Genomic DNA, 8,594 nt, shown 5'->3' with positions numbered 1-8,594 from the left:
AGCCGGTTCCTCTTTACATACCGGCGCGGGGCGGCATGGGCTCGGGCCACCGCCTCCGCCCGGCCGCCCGCCCGGACTGTCGCGGCCCGCGGTGGAGACGGCGGCCTCAGCAAAGTTTCCCCGGTGGCGGCCCGGAGGCGCATCCTCCCGCAACTGTCAAGCGCTGGCGGCGGAAATGATGAGGCACTGGCCATTTTCCGAGCCCGGGTTTCCTGCCTGAGCCCAGCTCGAGCGAGCCGCGAGCCAGGAGCCGGCGCGCGGGAGAGAACGCGCCCGGGGCGGGGGCCCTCCCGCCCCCTAGGGATTTCGGGGGGCCGGGGGCGCGCGACGCCATGGGCCGGCCGGGCCCGGACCCCCTCTCTTTCAGGTAAGCCCGCCTTTCCCAGCGCTCCCCTCCTCCGGGGCTGGGAGGGCTTTAATGGGGGAAGAGGAGGCCCCGTGTCCGGTTGTGCCCAGTGTCTGCTCACTCCCACAACAGCCTAAAATATTGTCCTGAAGCTAACTCAGATGGAGGTGTTCAGGAGTGACCGTTCCCCAGCTCCTGCGACACCCTGCCAGACGACACCCCCAGCCACACACGTGTTGGGGATGTAATGGGGCAGTTGAGGCAGTGGGGGAGGCGCTGAGAGAGGGTATGGCTAATACTCCTAGTGCGCCTCTTAACGTAGCCCAGCCAGTCAACTTGCGCCTGGTGAGGAGTGGGGCGGGGGCGGCTTGGTACCTTGAAAGTGAAAGTAGTGAAACTGAGCCCATGAGAATGGAAGAGTCCTCTTGGAGTGGGGCGCAGGCCCCTCCCCACTCTCCCAGGCCAGGCCGTGTGGCTAAGAGGGGAGCCCTCCCCGCCATTCCAGAAGCCCCTCTCCCCATTCCCTGCATCAGGGAGGTGGGGTGGCCCAGGCACCCCCATGCTTCAGAATCTGGGGGTTCAAAAGGGTTAGGGCTCTCACAGCTCAGGTCTCTTTGGGCTGGTACCCTCCCACCCTGGACCTGGGGCTCCAGGGGAATCCTCCCACCAAAAACCTTGGGACACAGGTCATTGGCTTAATAGGTCAGCAGGGCTGGGAAGGTATTTCAGAGGCCCTTAATACCTGGTGCAGAAATCCCCTCCCTTCCCTCATTCTGTTCCTGGGGGCTTTCGGGGCAATGGGGACTGCATTTGAGGAACTGGGGCGGGGGGCCTGCCTGCCATTCCACTTTTTTTCCTGAGTTTCCTCATTCTCCTGTTTCTCTTCCCCATTCCCGGGCCACAATGATGTAGGTGAGGAGGTCACTGCCTGCAGCTGGGGGCCTCCAGGGAGGGGAATGGCCAGGCTGGACTGAGTGGGAGGAAGTGAAATTGGGCTACAGGCGGGGGGCTTCGGAACAGAGGGCCTGGCAAGGCCAAGTCTGAAGGGCCAAGGTCCAGCTTTGGGGGCAGGAGGGGCAGAGATCTGGCCCGCACCCCCTGGCCTGGGAGATGAGCCTCCTCTGACACCTACCAACTGCCAGGCTCAGCTGGGGCAGCCAGCCCATCCCCATTTACAGTCCAACCCTGGGGCCCCTGTCAGGGCTGTGGGTGTATGGATCTCTGGGGTTGTGGGTGCGAGTTGTATCTGGATTTCCCATCACTGACCTGGCTGCCAGAGCAGAAACAGCCCTGGAGGCTCTCCGGGGCCTGCGGGGGCCAGAGACCCAGCTCTAATGGGGGGAGAGCTGGCTGAGGCCACCTTGTCAGGCTGGGGACAGCAGATGAGAGGCCAGGGCCTGTTTTGGGAAGTTGGAAGGGTTTTTAATACACGTTTTCTGAGTCTTTTCCCACAACCCCCCTCTGGGAGGGAAAAATCCTTCCGAGCCAAAGGGTGAACATTCCTAGAACTTGTGTGAGTCCCCGTGGGCCACAGAGGCAGCCAGCTGGGAAGGGGCTGGACTAAAGTATCAGCTTCTGGCGTCTGAGGACCTTCAGAGGCTCAGCAGCGGCAGAGGAGAGTCCTGGAAGCTTAGGTTCCATTCCCTCACTGCCTTTTTTCCAGCTGAGGGCATGGGCCAGTGATACCTCAGTTTCCCCTATGTGAAATGGGGTAATAATAGGTTTGTGGTAGGGTATGTAATAAGCCTGGCATTGAAAGGGTTCAATTCCAGGTGGTGGTGGTGGTGGTGGTGGTGGTGGTTTTCATCATTACCACAGTTAGTGTTATTGTTACTGGCTGTGGAATGTTTGTTCATCAGCATCCCTTGAGCACCACCTGCACGTGCAGCTCTGGGGTTTCCTGAGTGTTTGGGAGAAGAATTCTGGAGACCCAGGCAGGATGAGGTGATGGTGCTTCCTGGCTATATGGCCTTGCTTAACCACCCCCGCCTCAGTTTCTTCATCTGTCAAATGGGTGTGATAATAGTACCTACTTCTTTAGGGTCATTGGAACCACGAATGAGTGAATTCACAGAGTGTTTAGCGTGGCTTGGTCAGGAGGAGGAATAGTAATAAGGATGAGATTGTTATTATCTTTTTTGTTGTGGATGTTAGCTCTGCTCGTTTTCCTTCCAGATCCACCCGCCCCCACACCCCCACCCCACCTTCTTCTGAACCCTGGGCTTGATCCTTCTCCAATAAACAGAACTTTCTAATACAAATTAGATCCTGTAGAGCCACTCCAGATATGGCGGTAGCCTGGGCGAGCAGGTACTGGGTAGCCCTGCAGCAGTTCAGCCTGTGCGGACCCTTGGATATCTGGGTCTGGCTGTGCCACCTCCTGGATGGAGTCTCCCCGAGGGCAGAGGGGGGGCAGGGCTGGAGACACTTGGAGGGACCGCCCAGCTGCTAGTCCCAGCACTGCCCACACCGAGTGGGGGAGACAGGGACATAAAGCATTCAGTGCTGGCCTTGGCACTCAATTAATAATAGATATTGTTGTTGTTGTTGTTATTAAAATGAGAGGTCTCTTCTGTTCAGTTCTCACTTCTCCCAGTAGCAGAGTGGGTTTTGGAGCCAAATCTGAGCTTTGCCAGCTTCTAGCTGTGAGGCCTTGGGCAAGTTACCTGAACTCTGGAGTGCACCTGCCCAGCGGGGGCCAAGAGTCCCAGCTTCTCCCGGGTATATGAGCCTGCATGTGAGTGCATACGTGAAGTGTATGAGTCTGGCACAGAGTAGGGACTCAAACCATGTTGGGTATAATTGCTATGGCCGTGTGACCTTGGGCTTGTCCCCTAACCTCTCTGAGCTATGGGTCTCCTCATCTATGAATGAGAGTACTAATAGGGTTGTTTTGAGAAGAGGCATGCAGAGTGCCTGGCATGCAGTCAGTGCTCAATAAGAGCTACGCTGTTAATGCCCAAGACGGGGGCTGGCACTTAATTGCCAGGTTTCCTGGGAAAATGGGCCCTAGGGGCTCCCGGGTGTTCAGCGTCTTTGGGCGGAGCAGGAAGCTGCTTCCATCTGGCAGACAGAGAAGCCTGCCTTGGAGAGTCCAGAGGTGTAATACAAGTTACTTGTTCCCAGCCAGACCCTGTTCCCAGCTACCCGCCCTCCCTGAGGAAACTGAGGCGGGCAGGCTGCCCAGGGGAAGTGACTCAGCTGGGGTCACTCGCTGAGTCAGTCCTAATTGGACCCAGGAGCCCTGTGCCTCAGCTCCCTGGCTTCCGGGGCCTGAGGTCCCTCGGGGACTGGGCAGGTCCAAACCACAGTTGGACACCCACTTACTTGGGCCCCAAAGCCTGGACGACCAGCATTCTTCAGTTGGGGCTTCGGGGTCCCATTGGCCACCACTGGGCTGCTCAGCCCAGCATCCTTCCTCCCAGCAGGGGCAAGGGGCACTTCCCCAGGACAGCAAGTCCTCCTGGCGTCCCCCGGCCCCGCCCCGCCCGGAAACCGGCAGCTGCGCAGATGGCTGGAAGGTTTTTCCTCCCACGCCACCCTGTCAGGGGTCGGCTAGGGGGCCGGGCTGCAGGCTTCCTCATGAACCAGGCCTGGAGCCCCTGGGGGCCTGCCCGGATGTGGGCCCCCATCCCGGCTGGCCAAGGGCAGCCTGCCACTGCCCCATGAGTCCCCAGGGAGGCCTGGGAGGGAGGAAGTCTGTGCCCTGCTCACCCGGGAGCTGACTCACAAGGGTGCCTGAGGGGGAGGCCTTGGCCTTGAGGGGCTGGGGAACTGGAAATGCAATTAGGGGAGTGGACACAAAGGAGGGCCTTCGGCATGGGATCTGTCCTTTGAGAGCTGGCACTCTGGTGTCATCTCGCGGGAGGAGAGGCCCCGAGAGGGTGATGAGTGTGGGGAGAGGGTTGCAGGAGGGCTTGAGGGCACCCGTCCTGATATCCTGAGGAAGCCACATCGTCTGGGGGCATGGGTTGTGCAGAGCTGACTGAGAGGCTTCCCCTCTCTCCCCTCAACCCAGGGGCAGTTAAAGGGAGAAGTCACATGCTGGGGTGGGGGTGGCTTAGACAGTTCTGCCTGTTCTTCGGTGGCCCTGGCTTTCCCCACCTCCCAAAGGCTGTTGGCCAGGGTGTCAGGCTGAGGGTGGGGGCAGAGGAAGCCAGAGGACATTTCCTGTTCTGGCAGACTGTGCTGGTGTGATAAATGTCCCCAGGCACTAGGTGACCCCGGCGAGAGTGCATCACGGCCCCCTGGCTGCCCGATGGGCTAGAGCAGAACCCACTTCTCAGCCTCCCCAGGGCCCCAGAACCTTTGCTCTGTACTGCCTGTAGGCTTCTACACAGTCTGGCCAGCTCGAGTGGTGTGAAAGGGCAGTGGGCCTCCTGCCAGGCAGTGTGTGTTGGAATCCCCTCAACTCTGGGCCTCCTTGGACGGGGTGGGGGTGGGGGGGGCGGGTCTGGGCTCCTGGAGAAGTTGGTGCTGTGGGTAGGAAAGGCAGAAATGCTTACAGCAGCCTGGAGTGAACTTGGAGGCCTCCCTGGAGGAGGTGTCTCCCTCTGAAGGTATAAGACTTCCTGCCCAAACGTCTGTGAGCTGTGGACCTGGGGGAGAATGGAGGCTCTGGACTGGCTCATTTTAACTTCACTTATCACAATTTAAAATATTCTCCCGAAGCCTTGGCAGGTGAAATTCCCACAGGTGGGTAAAAAGGCCTTCTCTGCACCTGGGCCTGAAAATTAAACAGGAAATATTAGCTTCCCAAGATTACATTATTACCCAGGGTGATTGGATAGAGGAGAGGCTGATGAGCCTCGATCTCTGGGGTCCTGGGTTAGAATGAGCCCCACAACTCAGAGCCAGGATTCCCAGCTCTTCAGAGCCTGAACTCTCCCCGGCTTGGTGTAGGATGTATATGCTTGAACAGGGGACACCAGGTACTGGCTAAGGCTTCAAAGCCCTCAGCAGGTTGCCCTGAGCAGAGACTCTGTGGACACAATTGTTCTAAACTTGGGGTCCTGAAAGGCAGACCCACCCCCGCCCTGACATGAGCCCCAGGATGGGCACAGAGGTCGCCACCTCCGTCTCCACGTGTTTGCCGTGGGGACTTGGCGGGGGGGTGCGGGGATGCGGTCTGATTTTCCTGCTCCACGCCACATCATCCTCATCCCTCGCCCTGATGTGGGATTTTGGGAAATCCTGGACTCCGACTCCCTTACCCAGCAGATCTCCCTGCCCCAAAAGCCCAGGATGAGGAGGTCGGAGGGACCCCCTGGATTTGCAGGCCCCTCTCTGTGGAAAGCTGTTCATCCCTGTGGCCGCCCAGGCTCCCAGATGCTCCTTTGGGGGGTCGGAGGGGATAGAAATGCCCCAAAGATCCCTCTACTCCCTATACCCACTAGCTGAAGCCTGGGGGCTCCTGGGAACCCCCAGGTGATTAGTAGTTGCTTCCTACCAAGAGCTTTTAGGCCCTGTTCCCAAGGTTGGCGTGATCTGATCAATTGCTCTTCCTCTGTGTCTGGCGCATAGTAAACACTCAATAAATGCTTCCACCTGGGCCGAGGCCCAAGGAGGGGACCACCTTCCTGTGGCCTGATGCCTGCCCCGGCCAGGAAACCTCCCAGGCATGGCCCCCTCCCCGGCACAGGCCACAGCTGAGTGCCCTGGCTGGTGACTTCCTGCCTGGAGCTCCTGCCCGGAGCTGCCTGAGCAGTGCTTCACCCCTGAGAAGGCCTTGTGTTCGGGCTCCCGTGACCCTCCCTGCCTGGCTCAGCCCATGAAGCCAGGCTCTGCCTGTGGCTTCTTGTAGCAGGCAGGTCTGACGTTCTCTGTAGCAGGCGCTCCTCTCTTCTAACAATAATAGTAATAAAATAGCAACAGCCACCTGTTTCTTGAGCCCTGTGCCAAGCACCCCTCAGACATCAGTTCTTAGAATGCTCCTAGTGAATGCCAAGTACATTAGCCCACTTTACAGATGGGGACACTGAGGCTCAGAGAGGGAAGCCCTCTCTTCTGCATCACACAGCGAGGAAGTGGCAGAATTAGGATGTGAACCCAGATTTGGTTGGTAGCTCCACCGTAGAGAGGTCATCTGTTGTGGTGGGTTTCTCGGAACCCCTTAGCCTTTTCTGTCAGTCCACAAAGGTCAGGAGCATGATTCCAAGAGTATGACTGTCAAATAGCAGCCTGCCTCAACCCTAGGAGTTCATTAATTCATGCAACTAATATTTCTGGAGCACCAGCTCTGACCAGGCCCTGCGGAGCGTGCAGGAGTGTGATGGCCCTCGGCCTGATGGGGGCAGACCCCCGGGCTGAGGGAGATGGACAGTAGGCAGTATTGCTCATGTATAGCTGGCGCTTCCAGCAGAGCGAGTGGGTTCTAATCGCAGCTCTGCCCCTCGAGGGCCCCGTGACCCTGGGCAAGCCATTCTTCCTGCACCGTGGCTTTCTCTTCCATAGAATGGGCATAATGCTAGGATTGCCCACTCTGGTGGGGAATAAACAAGTGAATAAATGCAAAGTGTTTAGCACAGAGCAGGGCACATAGAAAGCGTGAAATAGTGTCATTTATTGATGTTTTAAAATTTTCGCCCTGTGGCTATTTTCCAACCACCTGGTGGGTTTATGACCTGGATGGAGGAGCTGAGGACTCCTGACTCCAGCAGGAGCTGAATGAGACCTCTATATCCCCTCCTCTGGATAAACATTCACAGGGCAGTGCGTCTTCCTTATGTGCATTTGGGCATTGATCAAGTGTTTTGGGGGGCCTTGTGTGTGGGGTTTCCATTAACCGCTAGCTGTGGGACCTTTGAGCTTCAGTTTCTCCACCTGTAAAATGGGAGCAATTATTGGCCCTACCTCCTAGTACTGTTGTGAAGCTTGGGAGAGTTGATGTTTTGCAAAAGCAGTTAGAAAAACACCTGAGGTATAGCATGTGCTGAGTACACACCACTCTTCCTATGGAGAATTGGAATAGGGGGCCTGGTGAGGAGGGCTGCCAGCCACTGCCTGGGCAGTGAGGGAGCTTGGAGCAGGCACAGCTGTTCTGAGAAGGCTCTTACCAGGGTTTGGTCCTGCAGCTGGGCTTCAGGACTCTGATGTACATGGGTGGACAGGGTCAGGTGTTCCAGGCAAACGGATAGGCCTGGGTGCCCAGGAGGTGGGTTGGCCCAGCGAGAGGTGGTCACTGGTGGGTGCTGGCCACCGCACATCTGCCAGAGGAGCCAGAGGTTGCAAATCCAGCTGACCTCTGCAGGCATTTATTGGGCTCCTGCTGCATGCTAGGAACTGGGGATGGAGCTGGGAGTGGCTTCTGGCACGTAGAGCTCAGTGTCTGGTGGGGAGATACTCACTAATTAAACAATCATTGCTATTGAATGAGAGCACGTGACCAGTGTGCTGAAAGACAAGTTCAGGACTCAGTCGCCAGTGAGCTCAGGGAAGGCTTCTCTTGAGTGAGATTGGAAGCAGACTGGGATCAGGCAGGGCAAAGGGACACCTGAGGCAGTTGTCCAGAGGCAGCTGATGCGAGGGCACGTCACACGGGGTCTCGTGGATGGGACAGGAGCTTGGGTCTGGCATCTGGTTTCCCCAACCTGTGAGGACAGTGCTGGCCTCACCTGTGTCAAGGCGTGGGGTGGCCGAGGGCTTAACTGAGGACAGGTCGCCCACACATGCAGGTAAAACCCTCCTCTTCACCAACAGGGGTGGATTTCTTGGCAGAGCATGGTGGCCAAGGGCACACGTGGCCCCTCTCCCTTCCCTTCTGCCCACTGTGTACAAAGTGCCTACGATGTATAGGTGCCAAGGACCCTGTGATATGCAAAAAGTCAAATGTGTGCACAGCACCCTCCCAGCTGGTGCAGTGGCACCCACTCTGTGCCGTCTGGGCTGTCTTGCTGTGATCGGCTGCAGGCTCACCACCACGGCCTGGAGATGTGGAGTGGGGTGTGGCAGAAAGAACCCCGGTTTCTAGGTTCAGATCTTCACCTTGAGTCCCCTTTCAAGGCCTCCTTGCAGCCATCTTAGGAGGTAGATACTGTGTTGCTCCCAATTTGACAGATGAAGAAACAGGGGTTCAGAGAGGTCCAGTCAGAGGCACGCAGCCAACACTTGGGTGTGTGGGTGTGTGGGTGTGTGTATAATGTAGCAGCAGGAGAGCAGGAATTTCTTTCTGGTTCACTGCTGTTATCTCCAGGGCCTAGCACAGTGGCTGACACACAGTAGGCCCTCAGTAATATTTGGGTGGAGGTGT

The sequence above is a fragment of the Lipotes vexillifer genome, unplaced genomic scaffold (assembly GCF_000442215.2).
Source record: "Lipotes vexillifer unplaced genomic scaffold, Lipotes_vexillifer_v1.1 scaffold2030, whole genome shotgun sequence".
NCBI lineage: Eukaryota > Metazoa > Chordata > Mammalia > Artiodactyla > Lipotidae > Lipotes > Lipotes vexillifer.
Note: the sequence above shows the minus strand (reverse complement) of the source record.